The sequence below is a fragment of the Scyliorhinus torazame genome, chromosome 12 (assembly GCF_047496885.1).
Source record: "Scyliorhinus torazame isolate Kashiwa2021f chromosome 12, sScyTor2.1, whole genome shotgun sequence".
In the NCBI taxonomy this organism is placed as follows: domain Eukaryota; kingdom Metazoa; phylum Chordata; class Chondrichthyes; order Carcharhiniformes; family Scyliorhinidae; genus Scyliorhinus; species Scyliorhinus torazame.
Genome location: NC_092718.1, coordinates 49432712 through 49460148, shown reverse-complemented (window position 1 = coordinate 49460148; position 27437 = coordinate 49432712). Strand labels below are relative to the sequence as shown.

The window sequence follows — 27437 nt, the reverse complement described above, 5'->3', positions numbered from 1 at the left end:
AGGTCGTCTCCTAAACCGTGAATTAACAGAGAGAGAGAGAGAGAGAAACTCTTGCGATTCTGTAATAAACCATGTCTGATCAACCTTAAATTAGGGGAAATGTTTCAAATTGTTTGAATACAAAATGTGCACTGAATGCGTGCAGTCGAGTGTGAGAGTGGGTGAGACTGGAATCTGCAGTATATAATTTTACAGTTAGACCATTGGAAGAGAGTTTACTTCTAATGTCTCTCGCATTTTAAAAGAGGAAGGTTACCGTCGCCCAGTAGGTAACCAAAATAAAGCAATTCTATTCTGAAAGTTATCACAGATCCACTTATTCGGAAAAAATAGTCATCTATTTTCATGCTTGATCACATTCCCACACAGGTAAAGTAGAAGGCGTTGCTTGTATTTATTATATATATAGAGAGAGAAAATACCTATATGATCTATTGGGCGATGTTGTGTGTTTATGCATGATTCAATTGGACACAAGAAAATGGGATTCAAATCAAATAACAAACATTGGAATCAGTCTTCTCTGCAAATACAGAAGGTGCTTTTTGCATGAGTTACAGCCATTGCTTACATTGCAGTCGAAAATGTATACTGCCGTGAGATCTATATCAATGAGAATTAATATACTATCTAAAACTTTGATTCGTGTACTAGATTGACAGATAACCTCTAACAATGTTTTAAGAATGCACCATTTATTATAGAGCCTCAAATAGCCCCGAAGTTTCTTGGGACCTGGCGAAAAACAGTCAGCACAGACGATTGACCCATTCAGCGACTGAACGCAGGTTTGATTTTATTTGGCGGCAGGAAACAATGTTAAACAACTGTTTTCTGGCAAAATAAATAACTGCACTTTTGATTAGGGAACGAGAGCCCCGCCGGAAGTGACTCTACTAGACACACTGAATTTGCATCTTGGACTATTGCACTTTAAGACATAAGGCTACACTTGCATTGGAATGTAACTAACTTTATTGTTGGAACCTGTTTTAATTTCTCCGCAGGTGCATCCATTATTTGCAGGACTCCTGCCTCACCCCGCTCCACCCCCCCCCCCCAAAAAAAAGAGCGCAAAGTCGAATGGGAAAAAAAGTGAATTATACTTTCTAGTTACCCAAATGGTTTGACACCCTTGTGTTGACTGAGCAAACCCTCGCTTGTTCAAGTGCACAGAAATAAGTTGTTAGCATTCCAGATCATACATTCGAATGCAGAAAATGATGACTGTGCTCAGCCAAGCACATATTAGTTCAATTTGTCTGATTCCCCGCGGGGATTGTTCATAAGAATAAAGCAAGAAAGTTGTTCGAACTGTATGTTGTGGTGGAATTAACTACCAGGAATGCCATGCCTGTCTACGTGGTTGCTCGTTTAACGTGAGGAACTGCCTTTGCTTCAATTTGTGGAAATTGCACAAGAGAAGTCGTCGCTCACACTGCCACAACAACAAAAATTGAAGCCATTGAGCCACTTTCTGTGGATTCCATTCTGCTGGCCTTGCGGCAGATTAAAGGAGAGGGATAAAAATCAATCTCGAGGTGTTCTACTTAACAAGCCTCAGAAAACCTCTCCGTCGTCAAGTTTTCGTAGCATCTGCAGAGGAGCAGTGTTGCTTTGATCACGATGATTGTGAAGTCTTTGCCATTACTTCGCTTTTGCTTTACACTCTACGCAATTTGGTGATTTTCCCATGAATACGATTTACAGAAATGGCAATGGCCATCCACAGAAAGCCCGTCTCTTTTTGAAACACTAAGGGATACATGCATTTTTAACATTCTAGATAACTTATCGAATATGCTCGGAATAAACTTTCGAGCCATAATACTGAAAAATAGACCAGGCTTGGTGCTGCATTACAGAAGCATGTTTATTTTTAATTTAGGTTTCAGTTTTGCCAGAGAGAGAAGATCGCAATGGACGTCATGGCTATTTGATTGCATTAAATCTGCCGCCTTTGAAGTATCCATCTTTCCATCTCCCTGCCACATACGATTCAACACTTTCCAATCTCCTTGCTGCAGCATTCCATTTGCAAAGGAAACATTTTATCATGTTGACGAATGCGCTCAACTCCAATATCCCACGGTCATAATCTGCACGTGGCAATATCCTTATTAATTTCAGGATTGATGGGGAGCGAGCAGCTTGCCTGATGTCGGGAGGGGGGGCGCTGAGGGGAGTGGGGTGCGTGGAGGGAGTGGGTTTAGCGGGGTCGGGGTGAGGGGGGGGGGGCGGGCGGAGAGACTACAGCGATATATCTCCACTGCCACAAATATGTGGCTGTGGTGCCCACCTTCACCTCGCTAATTGTAACGAGGTGCAGACACAATGCCCCTGTGCTTCTACTGTGCTCAGATTTTGTAACGATGCCCGTTTATAATGAGCTGTTGGCACTTGGCTGAACCAATGGAATGGGTGTTTTGTTTGAACAATTGGGGGATTCGCCTCCCAGTTGAGAACTTTGCTGACGCCAAGTGTGCCGGACAGGTACACTCTGTGACGGGAAGCCGTGGCACAGCAAGATCCCATCCAATTTGTATATTTGATATCAGCTGGCGTTGGCTATGCAGTTGAAAAGGGCAGGAAAGGGATGGGGGTTTATCATCCCCTATCGTTGCAGCATGGGCGAGTTGTGGTCGACGTTGGAATTATATTGGGTAAGGTGAAGAGAAAATTGGGCGTGGGGGATGGGAATTGGAATAGAAAGGATTCAGTTGCGCAGAGAAAAGGAAAGAGGTGTAGAGGGGAAAGTGGGTGAGCGAGGAAGAAGGCGAGGTGGAATCTGGAAACGATTTATTCGACGAAATATGAAGAGAAGGAAGGGAGAGGCTGGCGGGGAGAGCTGGCGGGCGGGGGTGGGGGAGGGGTGGTGGTCACTGTAAAGCAGGGGAGCTAACCTTCTCTCCCGTAATCAGCCCTCATTAATTTGTTTTCAGGATATCGTGCTTCGAGTGTGTAAGCTGATTAAAGCAGGGTAGTATTTAGAGTTTGTTTAGGGAAGGGAGAGACTGCGTGATTGAGTGGAGAAAAGCTGATTACACCAAGGCATTCGACTTACCTAGAATTTTTGATCAAGTGAAGTCTGCTCACTGAACTGACCATTCAGAGCATGTGATCTCACTTGCTGTTTCCTTCCTGCCTCTCTATGGTTTGCCATAACCTGTCATAAAATGCTTCCTGATAGGAGTTAAACTCTTATCGACGACCAGATTCATTACCAACTGACAGGCACAATGTATATATATAAAATATATAATATCCTTTACAAGCTTCAGGCTTGAGAAAAGAATGTAAGAAACTAATGATGTACATTGGAGACATAATTCTCAGGACAATGGAAACACAGATTCAGTTTGCGTACAGTGATCACTTTTTAATGTTGGTAGCAATGGGCTGCAACTTAGCGTTCCTGTCCTGGCTGATTATTGTCCTTTGCATTAGTAGACGAGGCATTTCACCCGTATATTTTCTCCATGCAGATATCAAAGGTCTTCTGGTCAAACCGATGGGAGGTCATTCTAATAATACTCAAGGTCACTTCTGGGAGCCAGTGAGTCTCACAGTCATTTTTCATTTGCTTGCAGCATTCAATGACAGTTGCAGGGGACCTGATGTTGCCGGCAATGGACATCATGTGATGTCATCAGCACATGCCACGGGATTTTTCGACAAGCAGAAGCACGGGCCTGTGAATTAAAAAGCGAGAAAGAATAAGAGAGAGAGAGGAGACATATGATGGCAGCAAACACATATCTTGCAGATCGTATTCAGTGTGCACAAAAACTAGAAGACACGATTGTGTTTACTTTGGTGTGAGCCCAAGCCTTTCCTTGGCGCTGCTCCAGCATATCTAACGTTTGGCCATTGGTACCACAGTGAAAAGTCAACACAGTTCAGTGACTGGGTCTCGAGGGAAAAACAATCGCCGGGAGTGTTGCTTGAACATTTATCTAATAAAGAGTTTCCGCAGACATCCTGCAGAACATCCCTGGGACCCCTATTCCTTCCTGCCCTACCCAACCCCCTCACAACAACAAAAAACAATGGCAAGACTTCAGGCTCCATTGCCCTCCTCAGTGTTTGATTTACGTTTGGGCTGTAATTAAACAGTTGAAGAATAACAATGTAGACAAATTCCAGCTGAACTTAAGGCTGCTTCTCCCCTGCCTTAGTGGCCCTTCATTAGATACTTTCCTCTTGGAGCAGAAGGTCAGGGAGTATAAATATAAATTGCATTTTGCATTACTTCTAGATGAGTGAAGCTGTCAAAGCAATAATACTAGCTTTCAGTCCCACTTTCTGCCACTTCTATCCCCTTTTTCGGCCAGCAGGTCATGCACAAATTAAAACTGACAGCCGAGCCGGCATGTCCAACAGACTTATATTGTTATAGCTCTCTGCCGTGGCACAGATCTCAGATCACAGCCTCAGCCAGTCTCTGTGTCCCCGGTGCCTGCTGGAGATACTGCCAGCCTTGAGGAAGCACTGAAGCAAAATAACCAAAAAGAAAACGGGCTTGAACATGTGGCAATTGATGGTGACGTAAAGATGGGGAAGCTTTTGTTGACAAAATATGTTGCCTTGCATTTCTCAACCTGCCCCGTCTCATAGGCCCCACATTATTATCTGCCCGCCACTACGTCTTCAAGACTTCTTCAAAGCGAAGTTTCAACGTGGTGATTGGAAAATTGAAATTGAAGGCACATGTTCTTATTTGCAAGTTGATCACTGTTATTGTCATTTGAAAGGACTTTCTGCAGGATATATAATTTTTTTTTAAAAACAAATTGCATTTTAGTGAAGCTCCTGTTCTGTGTCCTGAAAGTCGCTTGATATAAATGCAATACGTTCTATCGCTCACATTTTCATGGAAATGTTTTGATATGGCTTGTTCACTGATGAAGGATTATTTATGGAAAAGACAAAATGCTCACCGCCATTGCCTTATGTTATTTATATATGGATTCGATTTTGCCGGGCTCTTTAACTTCGTGGTCCTGTTCTTGGCGTCAATCTTGTCGCTGGACCCTTTGAATGGCGATGTAGACAGATACCTGCAAAATTGTTTTACCCCAGAAGGTGACAATTCGACTTGCAGGTCAACCTTACCAAAACGTTAAGGTTTGCTCCCTGATGCGAAAAACATTGGTGTGTGTGTGGGGGGGGGGGGGGGGGGCGGTGCTGACGGACGTTTAATATCAAGTGTTGCCTTAAATGGATAAATTCAACCACACTTCTCTATACGATGAATACCCATTTACTGTCTTCCTGGCGGATATGTGTTCTTAAAACTGTCGTGCAACTTTCAGTGGACTTTGTTTTGGCTTTTATGTTCATGTGCAAAACTTTAAACCTGTTCGTAAATGTTTCCCTCAATATTGGAGCGTTGATTTCGCAATGTTCAAAGTTTGTCTTTGCTTGGAGAAGTATAATCTCTGTTAAGTGCAGTCGAAAAAATAATCGGTGAAATGTACATGAGGAAAAGACGGCCACATCAGTAAACTGTTGTATATTACTGACACTTTTTAAAAAATCTGACGAGTTTGCACAAGAGGTAGTTATTGCAAAGTAAATCATGTGAAAAATGTACATATTTTAATTGAATGAGAGGTGATTACCCCTAAACTGTCAATCATCCTCTTGCCATTTCTGCATAAATTATTTTACAGTTTCAGTTATCTTCTGGTGCTACAGTGCTCACATACTAACACTATAAGTGATTTTTTACATTTTTTGGAGGACTGTCTAAGAGGCGAGCATATCAAGTGGGCTGCATTGCAGACATTCATCGTTTCGGGCGAAGGCACCTATATGTTTTGTTCCTCCGTTTTTCGCTAATTGTCTCGACTGCTGAAGGCATTCATGTTGGGATATGGTTCTTGAACATCACGTTTCCCTCGTTATTTCACTCAAGTCGCTGCGATTCAAACGGGAGCCTTAAGGGCGATAGTTGACATTAGACACAACCCCGCTAGCTATCGCACCAGGTTAAGCCCTCACGCGGCGTCCAAACATGCGCACTTCGTATGGGGAACTGAATAGCGATCAGTCATGGGAAGCCCTCTTGCATCCAATTGTAGCACCTTTATCACTAACACAGCCGAGAACAGCCCGTGCAGTGCACCTTCCTGGTCTATATCCTTCGGAAATTTTACCCGTTCCCGAGTATGCAATTTGCACCATTCGGACTGTGATAGTTGGATAAATGGCTAATCCCATTCTGTAACCTCAGAAATAATCACATACAGTGCCAAATGTATTATTTCATGGGCACAAGCTATTCTTCAGGGTTGCGAGCTTGAGATAGTTAAATTAGCCAAACTCTGCTTTTATTAAATGGGACTTAACGGTTTTTGTTGTTAGAGACGTGAGATAGAGAATGTGCAATGTTCTCGTTGGCAATGGTGACCCGCGATTTGTAATGGCACGATGAATCAAATTACAATGTCATTTATGGGATTCCTGCATTTACACCAGTGTTTTGAGAGCAAATCTCTTTCCATGATTCTGTGCACTTTTCTGTGCTAACTTTATGTTAGCAGCATCCCGCCTCCATGTCAAGATAAAATATCGTAATGGCATACCTCCAATGGAAGCGGTGGATATGTATAATTTTTATATTACTGCCATTCGTGATTCAAATATCGTTCAACAGTAAAAAAAATAATGTTAATCAGATTTGGCTCTGCCATTTTCTTTCTTGATATTGGCACATCGTTTCTGTCACCACTGGAGTAATAGTCTTGGGGCAGGGACACCGAGAGTTCTCGAAATATGAACTTACTTCAATCGTTAATTACAAAAGAGTCATTACGTGCGAAATGCGGAAGAATATTATATGCGGGCACTAACATGAAAGAAAACTCTGAAAAAAGTTCAAACGTAAGAAAACTCTGGTTAGCACTACTACCTCACAGCCCCAGGGATCCGGGTTCGGCCTTGGGTGACTGGCTGTGTGGAATTTGCACGTTCTCCCCGTGTCTGCGTGGGTCTCCTCGGAGCGCTCTAATTACCTCCATTGTCCAAAGATGTGCAGGTTAGGTGGATTGATCATTATCTATTGCCCCTTAGTGTCCAAATATGAGCAGGTTAGGTAGATTGGTCATTATCGTTGCCCCTTAGTGTGCAAAGGTTAGGTGGGGTTACGGGGATAGAGTGGGGGAATGGGCCGAGGTAGGGTGCTCTTTCAGAGGATCGGTGCAGACTCCAGGGACCGAATGGCCTCCTTCTGCACTGTCGGGATTCTATGAAAATCTTGACACAGTCACCTTCTGCTTATTGAACCTGAAGGTTTTGGTGGATGCAATCTTGCCCGCCACTTCAAGATCTCGATCGTGACTCAATATGCCACAGCATCTTGGTGCATGTGTGGTGACGCCGGGGTCACAAGGTATACGCACAAATAGTTTCGTTCATTTTATCACTGTGAAAAATAGTTTTATCGCCTTCAAAATTAGGCAAATAGTTCAGTAAACGACATGCTGTTTTTTTTTAACTTCCCTTATCCTTTGAGAGCAAAGTGATTTGCTTTTACAATCTGGGATCTCTCGTTCAGGTGTGAAGTAAGAAGGTGCTGAGGCTGGGCATTGGCGCGAAATGCTATTTACCATGTTTTGACTTTAGCAGTGCCTGACGAGCGAACCGCTTTTCAGCAACACTACAGATGGCGTGTGAATGTTCCTTACACTCCTGTGATCGGGGCTACTGTGATGCTCAGTAACTCACCCATCAAATCACAAAACCAATGTGTCCCTTAATAGAAATTGGCACACAAAAAATGGAAAGCATACAAAATTCAATTGCAATTACCATCATACGATCACTTTCAATCCAATGAGAATCTCTTTAGAGTATGCATTATTACATGAGGCCAGCAGCATAACATGGGATGAGGCATTGATCTGATTCAGATGCAGTTACATGAAACCCATGAAACCCATAGAATCACTGCCATTCGGCCCATCGAGTCTGCGCCGACCCTCCGAAAGAGAACCCTACCGAGGCCCACTCTTCAACCCCGTAACCTCACCTCATCTGCACATCTTTGGATACTGAGAAGCAATTTAGCATGGCCAATCCATCTAACCTGCAAATCTTGTCTGAACCCATGTCCAGTGAGCGTTGTTCAAATCGTCTTTGGATCTCACGCAGGATGTAGTATAACTCCAATCCAGGGTGAAATCAGTTTCAAATCCCTCTCTTGGCCCTACATGGATTTTATTAAAGTCCTAAAACGAAAGCGTTTTTCCCTTCCAACGAAACGATTACAGAATAGATAGAAAAAAAATGACATGCTTATTTTGTTTTAACATGTACCAAATATCAGAAGCATATAGTAATATGAAAACAAAATGTCGTCGTTGATGTCTGGTTGAAATCAAGCAGGAAATGCTGGAAATACTCAGCAGGTCAGGCAGTATCTGTGGAGATGAAAACCACTTTAAGATTTTGGTCATTGACCTGAAACATTAAGTTTGTTTTTGTTTGCCCAGGTGCAGTGCAACAGTATACAGGTTTCCACCAGTAGTGTCGGTGCATAATCTTAATATGGGATTTAATGTATGGGACTTTGACTAAGGCATTGCGGGATATTTAACAGATTTCAGATCTGAGACGGACTGGAGAGTGCACAGTTACCTAGCAATGCATGGGGTTTATCTGCGTGTTCATTATATGGGACTACCCCATTCTCCGATACACAGGCGCTATCCCAACTTTGATACGCAGGGAATTCCTGGTCCCCACCAAGGGAACATGGAAACTCGTCGTCACACTGCTAGATTGGTAGTAATTACAGAGCATTTGCTCTCTCTCTGCCCCAGTTGAACAGAGTATAAAGTGTTGCAATATCCAACCCACAGTTCTGCTGCAGACCATCACATCGCACAGGTCCTGGCTAAAGTAGGGCGCTTGAGGTAGAATGGTAATCGCAATTCTTTGAATCACAAAATCAATTACAAAATTGTGATGGCGCAGACTGAAGCCCATCGTGCTTGCACCAGCTCTCCAAACAAGCATCGTCACGTATTGCCCTTGCCTTTTCCCGTATTCCTCCACATCGTTTCTCGTCAAGTAATCATCTAATGCCCCCTTGAATGCCTCGATTGAACCTGCATCCACCACTCTTCGAAGCAGCGTATTCAAGGGTTGTATGAAAAAAACTTCACTCTCACATCACAATTGTTTCTTTTGCAAATCATTTTAAAACTGTGCCCTCTCTGCGGAAACAGTCTCTACTGCATCTATTCTTTACAGCCCCCTCAGGACTGTAGCATCTCTGTCAAATCTCCTCTTAGCTTCCTTCTCTGCAAGGAGAACAGACCCGACCTCTCCAGTCTATCCTCATAACGCAATCTGGGGGGAAAAGGCCTGATAGTGAAGTTTTAGCTTTACCAGCAACGTGCGAAATGTTCTTGCTAGATTCCATACGGCCCAATTAAAAGTTAACTCAAATGAAACAAAGAATAATTAAACAACTTGTAGTGATGTTCTTGGTCTGTCTCGAGCTGTTTCACGGTCAATTAATTACTCGTTGAACTACAATCACGGTTGTGAAGGAGACAATTACAACAACCAATCTGTGCACACTAATATCCCAGAAACAGCAAATAAGACAAATGGCTAGTTAATCCGTTTTGGCTGAGGGCCCCGTCTTGACCAGGTCACCAGCAAAATCCTCTGCTCTTCTTCAAATAGTGAATGGGATATTTTATAGACAGGGCGGCATCCGCAGAATAATTCCTAATCTGAAAGCCTGCTCTTCCAGAGAGAGAGAAAAAAACCCTCCTCGTATCTGAGCGGCAGGGTGGCACAGTGGTTAGCACTGCTGCCTCATGGTGCCAGGGACCCGGGCTCGATTCCGACCGCCTATGGGAGTTTGCACTTTCCCCCCGTGTCTGCGTGGGTTACGTTTGGGTGCTCCGGTTTCCTCCCACAGTCTCAAAGCTGTTAGGTGGATTGGCCCTTAGTGTCCAGAAGGTTAGGTGGGGTTACTGGGTTAGGGGGATAGGGCGGGGCTGTATGGTGCTCGGTAGGGTGGTTCTTCTGCACTGTAGGAAATCTGCGAGTTCTCTATGATCTGCTTTGGAACGTCGCCTTAAATTATATACTCAAGTCCGGGAGCACAGCTTGAATTCATAACCTCTAGAACGAGAGACAAAAATGCACTCACTCATGGGCTACAGAGATGAAGAGTGAAAATTAACCTTTGTCACTTCATTAACTAAAGCACACAATTGACATCTCATCGCACTCTGGACTGGTATTTCTTCCGATCATTGTAACTAACCAGCTGTTTTGTTGTCTGTTTCAGGTCTGATCAGCTCTCCACCACTTCTCCAATTTGCTAAGTGGTTTACACTCACACTTCTCTGTACCTTATTCAATAAACACAAAGTTCGATCGTGACTCGTAACTAGTTCCTTTGGTAACTTGGAATGGAGTGTGTGTGTGTGTGGGGGGGGGGGGGGGGGGATCTGCCCCTAGCCTAAACACATTAGAAATGCCATCTTTGTAAATTGAAGAATATACTTTTCACCTCAACAACTTCAGCATCGCTACTGAAGAGGTTGGGCTATGTCTTACAATCCAAAGTTCGGTGAGAGGTCTTGGTCCTGGGTATACTAATACTGGAGGGTATGGGGAGCGGGGGGCGGGGGGGGGGGGGAGGGGTGGTGGGGTGACGGAAGCACTCAAATTGCTCGGGTTTTTGCAATGGATGCAGTGCAAGGCGCATTTTCAAAGGACGTGGCTGTTACACATGTTTGAAACGTCACCGCCATATTCTTCAGAATGTTCCATGTTAGGAGGAAGCAGAGGCGCTTGCCAGTGTTACAAAATAAACTATTTAGGTGTGTCCAACTCTTGTGTGGCGGACCTAATCGCAGCCGGCTCCAGTGTGTCAGCTGCGCGTTAACAGCTGAGACCGGTACCTGGGGCATAGGCACAGCGTCAATTTACGCTCAGATTGACACTGGACAATTGGCATTGGACGGAAGCTTCTTTGAATCGGCACTGAGTGCAAAAGTGAGCCCTTCCCTCTGGAGTCACATTGTTCCTTGCTCTTTTCGTGGACCCAAATGCATATATCTGTAATACATAACAACAGTCGCTGCACCTTATGAAGTAATACTTTACGTGGAGATGTTGTCAGTTCAATAATGAGCTGTAACAATGTAAGTGCTAAGACCAGGAGTTCAATAATTCTTTCTTCCACCATCAATTCAGAGAATGCCAAAATAACCATCCCCCCACACCCCCAAGATGGACGCCGTCAGTCCGTGGATTTCGAGAAACTCGATGGTTTTCAATCTTTTGTCGCCCGCACTAAAATACCCCGCGAAAGGACAAGGCGATATTTGGCCTCGCTCTATCGCCAGTCCGCTCGCCGCGTCTTCCTCGCCACATCGTGCATAAGTAGAAGTCGATCCTGAAATAAACTTGCATGATATTTCCCCCCCCAACGATCTTATGCATCTTGTTTTTCTTTCAATGGAAACGTTTGTCTTCACTTCTGCCCATTGGGTAACATCATGAAATCGGCACCGAAAGACTGGAGGAATAGTAATGTGATTTACCTACACGTCCGGGATTTTCCCTGGTCCTGGGCGGAACCCGGGCACGTGGCGAGGTGCGTCAAATGTGGATCGCAATTTGGAACTTCGGGAAGTACAAAAAAAAATCAACCGTTTCTCTCTCTACCTTTGTATTTTTGTTTCCAGGATCAGATTGCCAGCTGAACCTTAAAGGCTGAAATAACTTTGAGCGTTTCAGAGATACTCCGGGTTTCGGGGCCGTAAAGAGGGCCTAAAATAATAAATAGCGTCCAGCAATTCTATGTGACACGTTTTCGAACATCGGTCACTTTTTTTTCTATCTCGTGCAGTTTTATCCTTGCTATTCTTAATTTCAAAGTGCATCTTGCTGTGCCACTATGGAGGAGAGACCTCTCCTCTTTTCCCGCTTTAATATGTATCCGAATTGCATCAACCATGAACTATTGCTCGAATTGGGCTATCGTCCTTAACATTAGAGGCTCTTGGCAATCCCCAAACTCGCTTCACTCTTGGGTGGGTGTCATTTGGCAGGATTGCCATTTCAATCAAAGTGCTGCCACTTGGTGAATATCCACGTGCTGCCGGTACCAGGGAAAATCACTCCAACTCAAGCTGCTGGGTGGAAAATAAATAGGTTTGGATGGGTCGTAATGTTGTTAATGTAACTGTCAGAACTATTGACAGCTGAAACCTTCATGCTGGGACTAATGCCTCTTGTACTGGTGAGAATGGCAGGTGGCTTGTTTATATATACCCTCCACAAGACGTACATTATGAATGACGGTTAATAGTTACATTCGAATTTCAGGGGCTGCTTCTTAAAGAGTTAATCTGAGATTCTGAAACCTCCAGCATAATCACACGTGAAATATGTAACCATATCGTCCAAGAACGTTGTTTATTTCTCCCGGATTTCACGTTCACAGACTCTCTGCAAGCTGGACGACTAATGGCCAAATCCCTCTAGCTGGACTAACGGAACCGGGCAAGGGCACCTGCACTCTTCCGGTACTCTTATCCCCAAAAGAAGAGGCAGGGACCCGGCAGATAGCCCATCAAAATCGACCTTCGTTTTAATACTGAACCGAAAGTTGTGGGGCCTGTTACAAATCCGGATCTGTAAAGATGCTAAACTACCAATAAGGCATCGGACTACAGCTGTGTCAATGGCTAGGTTCTGCTTCTTAATTATTATTTTTTTATAACCGCCTTTTGCAGAAAACAAATCGAATGCCTTTCAAATCGGCAGGATAACCCCAGATGACATTCTTTCCTGTCAGCTGGTTAGTTTGGGGTTAATTGTGTTAAATAACCAGATAAACCAGAGATGTAACGAAGTAGAAACATCAGGGTATATGTTACACTTTTGATTGGACGTGTCCTACTAATCTGCCGGTCTTCTGCGCCGAGACATTTACCTTTCATTTACTGCCCTCATTTCTTGTTGTTGGAGATATGTTAATTCTCTTCTTTTCCTTCTGTTTCTCATCTCGCCTTAATCGCTCTCTGTGGCATTTCTTGCGCTTTTAATTATTTACCTTGATATATATCTAGTAGATTTATTGGCCGGTGTGACACACTGCCTGCTAGCTTCCCCTTCTCTTCTTCATTGTCCCCGTTCTGGGGAATATTAACCCAGATTTTCTGTTCGCTTCAGATTTTTTAATGTTGCCTTTTTTACCTATTGCTTGCTGATCAGGTCAATTTTTAACATGACTGAAGCATAGATCGTCTGGGCCATGCCTTCATTCACGGTTGGAATTGAACTGCAGCCAATACTGAGAGTCTAATTAGTGCGAGACCAGGTCCTCGAAGTGGACTAATACCGTCCTTGCTTTAAAAAAAAGCAAGTCGCTCTCAAGCCCTCTCACGTGTTTTGTGCCCAATCGATGCAATTGGTCCAAATGGTGAACATTGCTATAATTCCTGTTCCAGCTTGGGAAATGTAAGTTACGAAAAAATTGAGTTATTTCAAGATTATTGGGAAAGTAAGGGGCCTGCCGATTTCCTAACAGCCAATATCCTTACAATTTGATGTCTTCTTTATCACATTAATGAACTACAAGTTAAGTGCCGAGCTAATTTGGCATTCCCCTGATAAATCCTAATGTCACCACCTTTTAGCACAGGGCTAAATCGCTGGCTTTGAAAGCAGACCAAGGCAGGCCAGCAGCACGGTTCAATTCCCGTAACAGCCTCCCCGAACAGGCGCCGGAATGTGGCGACTAGGGACTTTTCACAGTAACATCATTTGAATCACAAGCCTACTTGTGACAATCAGCGATTTTCATTTCATTTCATTTCATTCAGAGCAAATCGAATTCAAAAACAAATATTCGCCGCAAAAAATAGGATTAGTTCTGGAATGTGTTCATCTCAATGTTTGGACTCCAAACTTCTAAATGACTTGTCATCTAAAAACATAAGTGAGTCTACATTTGGCGGCTCATAGGGACTAATCAATCAGAGTATATGGTCTGATTCCACCTGTAAAGTGAATGTCAGCCCCATTGCACCGATTCGGAGTCACTCAACAGCACCGATCTGAAACATATAAACAGGCAGATATAAAAAGGGCGAAAGATTTCACAAAATGTGCGCCATGCTTCAATTGGAGAACATTTCAATTAATGTTAGCATCCGTGAGGTGGTGTGCGTTGCTGATATGCACTGTGAAATAGTATGCACCCTGCAACAACTCCTTTGAGTGCACTAGCCATGTGGACATTCTAGAAACTTAGAAGGGTTAAATACTGTAATAAAATGACTGCATGCCAGTCTGAGAGAGGTGAATTCAAGTGAACTAATATCACCGAGGTTACATGAAATGAATACGCCCCGTTAGCTTCCGACTCAGAGGTTTGATTGGCTATGATTTGTACATAAAAACGAGACAGACAGGCCGGCTTGCGCTTTCCCCCTGATCAGGCTGTTTATTCTTTGAACTCCAAAGCAGCATTTTTGTGCGTGAATTTTTATTGAAATATAAAGTGTATCTGATAAGAATAATTTGTTGAGTAACTGGTTGAGTGCAGACTATCCTACACTGTCAAACACGTGCAGAGCAAATGCTTTTCTTCCTGAACGTAGAGACTCTTGCTGATTAATAGTGAGCCACTAAAGGCAGCCAGGCGTGAGGCTATTAGAAAAAAATTAAGCAGCTTGTGGTAGAGGTTCGCCACAGACAACACAACTAGGAAACTGGGCAATAATTTAATGGTAATGTCAGCTACAAAAACTGGTCATCAATCAGGACAGGCCTTTATCTCCAGCCCCTTCTATCTTACTTTCCTCAGATTCACACTTTCTCTCGTCTGCCAACTCTTCCCCTCCCCTCCATTTTTGCTTATTGCGTAAGTTCTTTGTCGCTCCTGTTTCTATTCTTCTTGTTTATTGTGGTGCACTTTTGAACACATTTTTCTTGCTCAGCCGTTTTCCTCTCCCCGCTTTGCGATCGTTTCTCGTTCTGTTCTTCCTGTTTACACTGATGTTAATGCTCATTTGTCCCACTTTCTTATCCATGGATAATATGCATCTCAAGTTGCCTTTTTAATTTTTTTACCTTTATTGCTCCACACCCTTTTTCGTTATCTCATTCTTTTTCTTCCTCTCTCTTCAAACCATCAGCATGCCTTTTGTTTTTTGTTAAATGTCTATTTGAAACACATGTCTCTTGCTGCACCAGGAGAGGGGAGAAATTTAGTTCTAGCTTTACTGATTGACAAAAGTACAAACGAGGCAACTGAGAAGCCAATTGGGCTGAGGTCCTCACTAGTATCTATTAAACCCGCATCTCAGCTACAGAATCATCAAACCACAGGAAATGTCACAAAATGAGACTTGGGTTGAAATCGATATCCCCCCCCCCCCCCCCCCTCCGCCCCCAACTTATTTGACTTGTGTCTCACGCTAATTAAGAAAATGAATCTCGTTTCTTCCCTTTTCCCAAAACACGTCGTTAGTTCATTTCGTGACGAGAACGCCCACATATATTCCGTGAATCCTGATTAAATCCTTCATATCTCCAACGCCCCATAGTATTTTATTTCACGAGAAGTCGTTATTAATGGAATAGCAGTAGATAGCCAACACCAATGATAATACATGGAGGACTGGCACAATTGCGTACCTTCAGAATTATATTATTTTTCATACCCTTTTAGTTTCAGAATGCTAAAACAAATGGCAAACATTTGAAATGTTTCAAGGTGATCGCCTCGTCATTGTGAATGCCATTACAACTTATCCAAGTTTAAACCTTGTCTTTATGAAGGAGAAAAAATATTGCATAAGATTATTATAAAACCAACTATTTTCGTTAGGAAATGATGGCAGCCTAGCCCGATAGCTTTAAAACCCGCAGGCATGGCAAGATTGCAAGATGATAATTATTTTTTCTTTCATTCTAATAAGGTATTAATTTCTGCAACTTGGCAGAGGTCATCCATTTACAATATTCCTGATATCACGATCTGGGTGTTTTACTTTTCTATCAAACTTTTACTTCAAGCTCATTCTTGCACGTGACGTCATTGATGTAACCGACATCATGCCATGGTAAACAAAAAAGATGTTTCTTTAAACATCCACCTATTTGGAACTGCGCTGAATTATTCTGTTTTGTCTCTGAATGTGTTGCCTTTCTCTCAGTGTCCAGAGCAGTGGAAATAAAACAAATGTACACGAGTGGGGAAAAACGCGCGACCACTCTCGTGATCAACTCGTGCTTGAAAAAAACGAAAGCCTTTGGCTCTTTTTTAAAAAAAATTGGACCACCACTTAATTTGATCCCCAATTTCCGCTCACTAGGGCTTTGATGGCGGAGAGACAACAAGACAGGCAACAATCTCCTCTTTTTCTCTGGGAGACCCGTCAGCGGAAGCGATCAGAGACGTGTCAGAACAGTGCTTTCCAAATTCACTCACCCTACAAGACATCTCTGCGCATCAAAATGCAGCCCAGTTACAGACCTCAATTTTTTGATTATGACTCCACTGATCTTGTTTTGAAATGCGAATCAGTAAAGCCTATAAGCCTTCAAACGTGTGAAATTTGAAAGATCTCAAGAAGCAATCTCAGGCTGCCTGACCCCTGACTGCCAGACTTTTCTACCTCTGCCAGTCTCTCTCTCTCTCTCTCTATCTCTCTGTATGTCCCTGGCAGTATTTTCTTCGCTACAAAATAGCGTTCGCGCCACGTTTAATATCTGTGGATGGCTGTTCCCGTATGGGGCAAGCCTTTGTCAGGCCCCACATCCAGAATCAGTGAGAAAAACACAATTATGTGTGTTGGAAATTAATGGGGACGGCCACCGGTCAGTTGAAAGTATACAAGGGTACATGCAAAATGCCATATCGCCCATTTGGTCTCACTTTAAAAAGCTTTGATTAAATAAGGTGCGATTAAGTCATTTGATACGAGGCACAAGGCAAAAGTTTCCGTCGCAGACGACCGGTCAGTGTTATACGGTAACAAGCAGTGTGTCAAACATAATTCGGGACATGCTAACAATCGTAAATAATCTGATGCGGTTATTTCTGATTGAGAAAAATGAATCGATGAAAAGTTTGCAAGTGAAAGTTAAATAAGTATTTAATACTACCTGTTTAGCTAAAAAAAAGTTTGGTCAATTTGCCTTCATCATTGAAGGCACCTTGTTGCAGAGACACTACCCCTGAATCCCAAACCCTGCGTGATACTGGCTTGAGAGGTTTGCTTTACATTTTTGGTCAATAACATTCAGAACCAAAGCCTCCAGAAGCCATGTGTTTCCTTCCTTACAACGACAAAACAGCAAAATAGGAAACAGACTACCAACTACTGAAAGTAAGCGCGTGTCTGTGCTTATTTGTCCCAGTTTAGACAATCATTATAAAACCTCTTAAAATTCCGGATTGTCCTGTCCACCCCCCGCCGCCCCCCCCCCCCCCCCCCCCCCCATGCCCCGCAATGTCAAGAAGCTATATTTGTTTCAGCTTGCTGGTTGCATTTCACACATTACTCTTTATTTTCTGCTTTGACGGTGAGAGAAAGTTCTGCTAAAGTAATCAGTGATTTGCGGCCTTGTTTCTGTTGAACGTCTCAGCTACCCTTTGATTTGCTGATTATCGATTCCTCAAATTTTGTACAAAATGCAACTAATTCAATCCCAACTGTCAGGTCCCTTTCACAATGCACTTGTCAATGTCCCGTCAGCCCAGAGAGATGCATGCCATGCACTGATCCCTCGTTTCTATCAATAACTGCCATTAAACCAAAAATGAGGCGGTAGGGGGTGGTCGGAGATACATATTTGTACAGACTGATACAGTGCATTTATCATGAAGAAAAGAAAAAAGCAGGAAGACTGCGTGGCTGTAACTGCACTTGCAGTTTGTAACTTCGCAGGTATAGTTATTTGCGTGGCTTTCATTTGGGGGCGGGGGTGTAACTTTCTCTCTCTCTCTCTCTCCCCCCCCCCCCCCCCCCCCCCACCAATCCACCGCCACCATCACTCTCCACCCCTCACCCAACCCCAATACACACACACACGTACACACATAGTTTTGGACCGTAGACTATGTCATTAGATCGAATGGCAAGTCTTTATGGAAAGTGTTTTGCATAATTACATGCCATAGCCAGAATACTAACCCCGAAATTTTATGGGTCACAAAACTTTAACAATTGCCACATTATTGTCCAAGACATGAAGTACGCCACTATCGGCTCGAGGAGAAAGTAGATTTAGCTACATCTAAGAATGTGAGGCCGAAATTTTCTCAGAACCCCAAAGAAGAGAGATTATTCCAATCTGACAACTTGTTTACTTATACCAAACCGAGTTCAACGAACTTCAGGCTTCCCTGATTGAGAACTTCATCGTGATCCCACATAGAAATCCATCAAAGAAATATACCGAATGGCTCCCTTTTACAAATCTTACTTTTTTTTTTGCAATCGTTACCTTTGTGCCGCAGTAATTAAGATATTCTTATCTGAGGAGACAGTTTCTCTGGTAACTGAATAATGTTGTCTTTGATGTAAACTTTTGACAGATTTCGCATCGAGGTTGAACAATTTGCGTAGATACCCGCCTTTAAGATTCGATGAAAATTATAATAAGTGAATTAACCGTGCAAAGCAATGATTCAAATTTTACTGAGCACTGGCCATTGGTATAAGTTACTCTAGGTTCTATGTAGTTTTGGTGTGGCGCAATAAACTGTAATAATTGCTTAAGTTTAGACAATTATTTCCACCATTAAAATCCTACGATCTTTTTGTATATTCTTAGAGGCTGGGGGAATCCGCGTTGTAGTGTAGCACTTAATTTACATTAGGTCTGCTATAAATTATGGAGATATGTGGGTTTAGCAAAACACCCCTAATTGTGTTAGAATTACTAGCATCGTCTCACGTTGCATGATATCGCAGCAATACGCATTATAAAAACTTGTTTTTTTCGGTTGTGCTGATCATCTCTCATGCTATATGAAGTTTTCTTATTTTAACCTCTCTTCCAAGTCATTAAGGTCTTGAGAATATGATGAACTTGTGGTAGAGTTTAATTGGATCTGTATATCTTGTCTCAATTCACTTGAGCTGGAGATTTCTCGTGTAGGGGAAAAATCCCTAATACATTCCCTGTGGGGCTCGCCTTTTGGGAAACGGGATAAGGGGGTAAGTGTTGGTGGGGGGCGAGGGGGTGGGGGAAGGAAAAATGGACAGTAAATCAATGCTACATTAAATCCGTCGCAAATATGCCTTCTGAATGCATTGCTATATTTTATTCCTCAAACAACGATGTTAGGGTAAAACAATTTTAATCGACGTGTTTTTGTTTTGGTTAAGCAGGGCCCTGATGAAATATCTCCCTCGCCCACACCTCAAATACAATTTCGTTTCAAGCCATTCATTATACCTGTTCCACTTGAAACTCTTCCTGCCAAGCGGCCTGATATTCCAGCACCTGTAACAGTGCCATCTCTGCAGGTGTGCTGTACAAATGTTTGAACTGACAACAATCTGAATTGTCGATTAGGTTCGAATTTCCCTTAAAATCAGCAGGCGGTACTTGCAGCGTCTACCCTGACAGCTGTGCATGCCACCGTGTTGACATTTAAAAGTGGCTGATATATTTTGGACCATTTGGAGAGGGAAGAGGGCGGGAAGTGCATAAACAGTAACTTGTTGAATAAAATTGCCGGGGCGTCTTAAGTTGTTAAGTGGCTTCAATGTTTAGTTCGATTTCATTGAAGTTTACATTCGTTTGATTCCAAAGTCGGTTTCCGGAGATAGGGCACAAATTTCGCTAGATAGGCCTCGCACATTCGTTCGAAATGAACCGAGCTTTTTTGACATCAGGTAGCACAAAATACAAAAAAAGTATATCGTTTTTTAAATTAATGAGACATTTAATTTCACAACCCGATGACTATTAGTTATAAATAATAGCAAAATCTATGTTTTCCCTTACGATGCTATGGAATCATTAAAAAGCTAGGTATGTCTCAATGGGAAGATGGTTGGATCTCCAGTACGGATACTTTCAGCAGTGAACTTGTCGAATGTGAAGCTCAACAGGTGCTTTGCAGGAGCTCGCCATTCTCTAGGCAGTTCTGATCTCTACCGGCTATACCTGTCTGAGACATTCTAAGTCTCCGTTATGCAAAGAATGTCTAATATACATGCAATCATCGATTGTGCTAAAATAAACCTTAATTTCTATTAATGAAACCTGATTTAAAATCTGTGCTCTTTGCGGATGCCAAACCCGTAGTCTTAGCACAACACTAAAATACAGACAACAACAGAACATTTCATAAATTGGCTTGATGGGGTTCTTCTAACAGGTACTGACTGTTCCAGAACATTTCATTTTCTGTAAATACTATTGTGCAGAACTCGAAATGTACACATTTGTACATCACGTTGCAATTCAAATACATTTTTTCATGCTGTCTTCAGAAATTACATGCAATGCAACAAAGGGAGCATAACACATAGGTTCATAGGGTCCTAATTGGCTCAAGGCAGTCGTTTATAGGATAATATTTTATTAAAGTTAGCATCATAAATATTCTAATTAACACGGTTGCTTTAATTGTCCAGATATTAGTGGACGCGCATTACATCAGTTTACCATAACGTAGAGAGAAAGATTTAAAAATAAACAACCCTGGCCTACACGATAACTTTCCCGTTTTAATTATCAATGTGAAAATGATTTTCCAAACCGTCATCCAATTGACCTTACCGTTCAGGTCATTTTTGAAAGATACATCAAGAGATAACTGAGCTAAGAAACTTGAAGAAAAATGTAAAAATTTACCACAATCATAACCGCACGGTTGTCGGTTTCAAATGAAATAGCAAGTCATCAAAATTTGCGAATCAGTTTTGGAAAGATTTTATTCCACTGTTAAGTAGCGGAGGGATGCACATTTCACGTGAACGTCCATCATTTGACAAGATACCCGTTATATAATGAGTAGAATTGTTATGTTACACTGCTGAAATAGTTTAAAGCATTTGGTCAAACCTTTACCTTAATTTCAATTAAAAGCATTTATTATAAGAATGTGATTTTTTTTTTGCTTTCAAACCTGGTAACGATTCATCGAATGATGGTGCCAGTGTTGGATTTTGGCGTTTAAAATAAGTATGTCAAATGATGATTAAATATGCTTTCTGAGCACTTTACCTTTTCGCGAATTAGCAGTGCAAAATTATCTAAACGGAGACCTAATTTCACGCAGTAAACATGTGTGTCCACTTTCTTGAAATCTGCAAAGAAAATAACCTGTTTTATAACCTGGAGTCAGCTTTCAAAAAGGAATAAAATGCAAAGAATAAATTGATTTGCTCTGGACGTTATTATATTGATGCCGCGACGGTGACAACCTGACGATTGCAAAGATTATAAGAAAACAGGAAATTAGAAAAAAAACACCGAGGGCTATAAACCTCAGTGAAATTGACGCTCAGAACACAAGCCATAACAGATCACAAGTAGATTGATTATTAATTTATGACAACGGCCCTATCCTTGGAATATACCTGCAATCTATTTCAGGGCAACATATGAAAATGTAATTTGAATGTAGGGAATAACTTTTCTGTGAACTATTACTTCTGCGCCTCAGCAAATCTGAAATCAAATTTCCACAATAAATTCGTCGCGTGCAATTTTCTGCTAACTTATTCTCTCAATAGCCTATCATTCCATATTAATGATCACAAGTCAGCATCGTTGAGCTCAAATTGTTCAAGTTCATCACTTTCCTCTTAATTTTAACATATGTTTTACAGGCGAATTGTTCCCCCCCCCGGTCAAAAAAGAGAGAGATGGGTATTCTAATTATCAATGTTATCGTCCTTATCTGCACTGGTCAAAAAGTTTAATGGTAGCATTAGTTCAGTGTTGATCGCCTGATACTCGTTTGGGACGGTGAGATTGGTGCCCAATTTTATATCAGCTCTCTTTTCAATTACAATCTATCAGTTCCCCAAACGTCGTGGAGGAGACATACTTTCATTGATTAGCCCCTTTCGTCTTTTCCTGGCTTATTTATCAGGGCCCCGGACGAATCCGTGGTACGACTTCACTTATTACATTTAAGAGATTTTAATGCCAAAATGTCACTTTTAATTTCGCGAGACTAGCAACATTCTCGACGTATAATATTCAACGAAACTGGGGCAACAATGTATACGTTTCGGTTCATTTTGTACTGTGAAATTAAAGGAAATATCCAGTTTCTCGCTTTTAATTGATGATAGTGAGCATCTACTTTGATTTGATTTTTAAATGAAGGCTTGATATGTTTGCATTTCCAAAACAGGCGCATGCAATTCAGCAAAGACATTTTGATAAGACACTGTAAGTGCATGTAATTTAATTTTGCAACCAAGTGGATTTTAAATAACACCAACCGTTGCGGTATATTTTATACAATTAGAGGTAAGTAAGCTGGTCTTTCGTTCGCCAGAATTTAATTTTGAAATTTGATATCACCTTCGACACATATCACCTAGACAAAGAACAGGGTCTTTTAAAGCACATAATTTTGTTCGGGGACCAGCGCCTCCTAGTACCTGACTTGGTAATAACTCTAATGGTTTCTCATGAAGATTCATTATACCACATGAACTAAAACAGATAACGTGATCACAGGGCTGGGGTTTTAAAGAAAGTGGACAGTCGGCAATTTTATATCCGCCAATGCCACTCCAGTGTAAATTTCTAACTTCGGAGAGAGTCGCAAAATCCAATGCATGGGTGGGTTTCATTTCGCGGCTGTGCGAGTTCATCCTGACTTCAAACGATTCTTCAACCCGAGAAACTATGCTCACAGCTAAAAGTGTTTCACGTTTATTGGTGATTAATCATGAACGACTGACGAAGGTGAACATTAAATGAATAAATACCAGCTTTAGGGTGTTGGGGGGGGGGGGGGGGTAGAGAAGAAAAAACATGTGGCTTTATTTTACCAGAATAAGGATTCCAATGTCTACTGTTCAGAATTCATCAATCCAGCCCAAGTTGATCGACACAATCATATGTAACTGTAAGGCAGCTACTAGAGGCTCCGATTATTTCACAATCTCTTAGTCACCTAACTTTCACCTGTCCGACTTTCCTCATGTCCTGTCGTATAAACAAAAACATACCAAGCGACAGCGTGTAAACACTTCGTTGCTAAAGAAGGTGCGCAAAACTAGTTAAATCGCCAGGGTGATGTTTTGAAGGGGGCGGGAGGAGAGGGCGTGGGGGTGGGGGAGTAATGTATAGTGGTCATTTCGCTACTATTTTATAATTAAATACTTTCCTATTTGATAAACTTCTGTAAATAAAAATAATTTCACAGTGAGACATCCGACACTCTCTTATTTTAACTGGCCTGTTTTGCAGTTTAATTTGTGTTTGGCCCCAACGCTTTAGACCCGAGATTATTTGGTGAATTTTAAAGGGGAAAACATGTAAATGCAATCCTTACGTGTGAAGTCTCTGTGCAGTTATTTTGCAGAAAAGAGTGCCGTTTCTATCCTCTGATATATACTTCAGCAAAAGAGTCAAAATTGTAATCTGGCTAAATTCAGAGGCTCCAGTTGGTCAGATACTTTGCAGTCGAGTTGGATCACAATTAATAGAAAAAAATCGTTTTCGCTGCAAATATTTATTCCATCTATAGCTGTGTGTGTGTGTGTGTGTGTGTGGCGGGGGGGGGGGGGGGGGTGGATTAAAATGTTTAATCTGAGGATCTCTTCACTGCAGCGGTCACTGAATAGAATTGTGGTATTCACATGATGTGGGTTTCAGCACAATTTTGTTTTACAAAGATGCACAAAATCTATGTGGGGGTTTATCACGTTTCATGGACCCCCAAACAAATCCAATAATGTAAAATTCTTTTGTGTCTGTTTGTATTGCAGCATCTTGAAAGGACAGCAGGAATACCACAGATATTAGCGCCACCCCGCTGTCATTCGTGGGATATGCACTCCAAAAGCAGGGAGCAGATCAAACAGTCTTTCAAATATGACACACACATCGTTACCCTTTGTAACTTTTCATTAAATTATTGAACCTTTTATTAGACACCAACAACAGCATCCTTTTTGACGTGCTGATCCTGAACCGCTCACATTAAAATAATGTTTTTGTTCGGAGACTTAGTAGTTTATCTGCTGATGGCAAAGTTATGCAATGCTAATTAATTCCATTAGCAATCCATATTAAACGATATAAAAATGAATATTGAAAGAAAAAAGAACCACATTAATATATTTTCCATTGAATCGTGAATCCGATCAATCCCTCCTTACAAACTCAAGGATGGGAGATGTAAAAATGTTTGCTCAATGTATCAGCATTTTTCTTATTCGCACAAGATCATTGTCGCGCGTCGCAGTTTTCAGACTTGTGAGGATGAATTCTGCTGCTGTTAAACTTCCTGCCACAAAAGGCAAAGCAAGACTGAGGAGTTTGTATTACAACTGTGTCATAGTGTTACACCGATGCAAAACATGTAGCCAGAGGGGCTGCTAATGATTACAGTATAAAACTCGGCTCCAACAGAACAGGCAGCCTCGAAACTAGCCATTATTAATTCAGTGGTCAGGCACTTATCCAACTCTCCCTGGACTATAAAACAAGAAACACATAGCACTCCAACATAACATTGTTTTTTAAATATGGTGCTTTATGTCTTACGCTAATTATAAACTTTTCCCCTCTTCTTTTCAAGCCCAGTTCCACTCTTTATCCAGCTGATTTCCTCCCCAGCACCATGCTGTAGCATGGTTAGCAGCAAATTATCCCTACGTTTTTGCTATTACATTACAAATTTATTTTATGTGACGCGCCGTCAGACCTTTCCAGCAGCATTTCACTGTATGAGTAATTGTGGAGATCCAGATGGAATAGATTTTCTACATTTGACAAGACATTTGTCATTTTTTACGGAATATAAGTCAGGCTTTTTTTTCGTGCATCAAGTTTCCTAACAATTCATATGATATTTAATACTGTGGAATCAAGAGATTTTTTTTGACGATTCAAGATTAAAAAGACAGAACTGAATTCATTACAAAATCGACACTTATTAAAGTTGGGGACTTATTAAATGTGGCCGGACGTGGCTATGCAGGTTGTAAATCATCGTCCATCGTTTTATTGAAAAGGAGCATTTGAATTCATTTATAAGTGTTGGAGAGTGTGGAAACACTTGTAATAATGGACAGAGGGCGGAACTACTTTCTGGACATCTTTTTAGGTGTTATTTATCTCAGAAGAAATGGTTCTGATTCAGTTCTTTATTGGACTGATCAAGCCACTTTATTGTACCAATGCGAACCTCACCGCAGCTAGTTTTAGGGAAACTGAATAGATTTCGCGTTGGAACCCCCCCCCCCCCCCCCCCCCCCCCGCCCCCCGCAGTAGATTTCTAATTCGCAAAGTATTTAATGAAATAATCTGGTGAATTTGAACAATTTGGACCGCTGCAAAGATGCTTGCGGATCACTGCCTCTAGACAAGCTGCAACAGCGTGTAACATTGAGCCCATTTGGGCAGGCATATTTATAAAATACATCGCTCTCCAAATCAGTCCTTCACCTTACAGTTTCAAAAGATACAAGCTGTAGAGCATCGCCGGTTATTTATGCTCCAGTAAATATGTTGCAAATTTCCTGACTACCCCCAGTTTGTATCATGCTCGCGGTGATTAATAGGCACAATGTCATCGTATCTGGGTCTAAAGTAAACGCGCAGGCGTGTTACTTTATTAATATATTGAACAATGCACTGTAATAATGTGAAATATTAATCGTGCATTATAGTTACACCCCCATCTCAGCAATTTGTCCTATAGCCATTCAAATGAGCGCCGGGTGTTGGATATTTTAATAAAGTCTTGGTTTTTGTTTGATTGTCCTGAGATTATAATAAATGCAATTGTTCAGAGTCACGTGTTAGGCCAGGATTCCAATCTCAGGTCCGATTTAATCTACTGGCTCTCAGCTTGCTTTAATGGTCAGATCTTCGGTGTGGAGGGGGGTGGGGAGAGAAAATGTGAATTAAAAAAGACACGGGCCTTATTTAAAAAGAAAAGCAACATACACGCACAGACACAAACACACACACAAAGCACTAAGGTATGTGTGTCTATTGAACGCCACATTGGAAAAGGAGCGGAGGTATCTGCCCATTCCAAAAGACATTCAGAAGATATTCCAGACATACATAGTGTATGCATATCAGTATATATATGGTGAAAATAACATGCCACTTGAACAAATTTAATGCATGCTGTAACTAAGATCAATGCATGCTGGGATATTAAATATATCTCCGCTATCATTGATTGTGCTGGGACTGTAGAGGCCAGCCTGCTTGGGTTAGCTGTTCAGTGTGGTCTATTTATTAAAGCAAATAACCTGCCTTGGCTATTTCCCCGATATATCAGCAATAATATGATACCCAGTTAAATGAGATTGTCTTAACTGCTCGACGGGGACATGTTGTTCTGCCAACTTTAAATCCAATGCAGTTATTTTTTCTCTTCATATTAACTTTAAAAAACGACGAATCATAATACTTAGCAATACGGGCGGATTTTTTTATTATTAATACTTGCAATAAATAGTCCCACTTATCCGCGTCCACAGAATGGCGACAGTTGATAACCTGCTACAGAGCAGCCATTTTTTTAATCGCTTAGAAATCGTGCCTGGGTGAAGTATTGATACAATAAACTGATCCGCCTAACAATCGAATCAAAGTTTTATTGCCAGATAAATGACTGCAAATAAACACGTAAATAGTGCATCGCCCGAACTTTAAACTCAGCGTGCCAAGCTAAAGCTACCATAAGTAATACTGGGAGACTAAATGTTTTAAATATTACCCTAGTATAACTCCTGGCCAGCAAGAGCATGCTATGATTTCAATGATAGTGTGCGTTTCTGTTTCTGTTGCCCGATACTTATTTAGATATGCTACAATGGTGATTTTTTTTAAAATAGTATCGGTTAAGTGTACCAAATTAATTGGGTACTCCATTGTAACACAACTCTATTTCTATAATTCGGGAGAATAAGAGATATCATTCAGCCTCATCTGGTTGCTGTACTTAACATACAATTTTCAATTAGTACGTGGAAGTATGGAACGTATTTAATTGTGATTCCACAATCATGGTTCCAGACGATATACTTCCACACTTTGCACGGCCTGTCATGCTTCCTAATAAACATTCTGCATATTTTGGCGAAGGTTTAGCTGAAGATTATGTTGTGTGCAATCTGCAAAAGAGTAATCTACGAAGACTTCGGTGTGACTTTTTTTTAAAATGCTTTACAGATTCCGCGTGCTTATTGGGAGACAGTAAG

At 41.6% G+C, this 27437-nt stretch overlaps 1 long non-coding RNA gene across 1 annotated transcript in view; it reads right to left on the bottom strand.

Moving 5' to 3' along the window:
• Positions 1–1854: 1854 nt before the first annotated feature.
• The window catches only part of LOC140386396 (uncharacterized), a 29862-nt gene continuing 4279 nt past the window's right edge, over positions 1855–27437 (bottom strand). Inside the window, exon 2 of the long non-coding RNA XR_011933602.1 lies at positions 1855–3692. This is a non-coding gene — a long non-coding RNA (uncharacterized lncRNA). The remainder of the gene's footprint in view (positions 3693–27437) is intronic.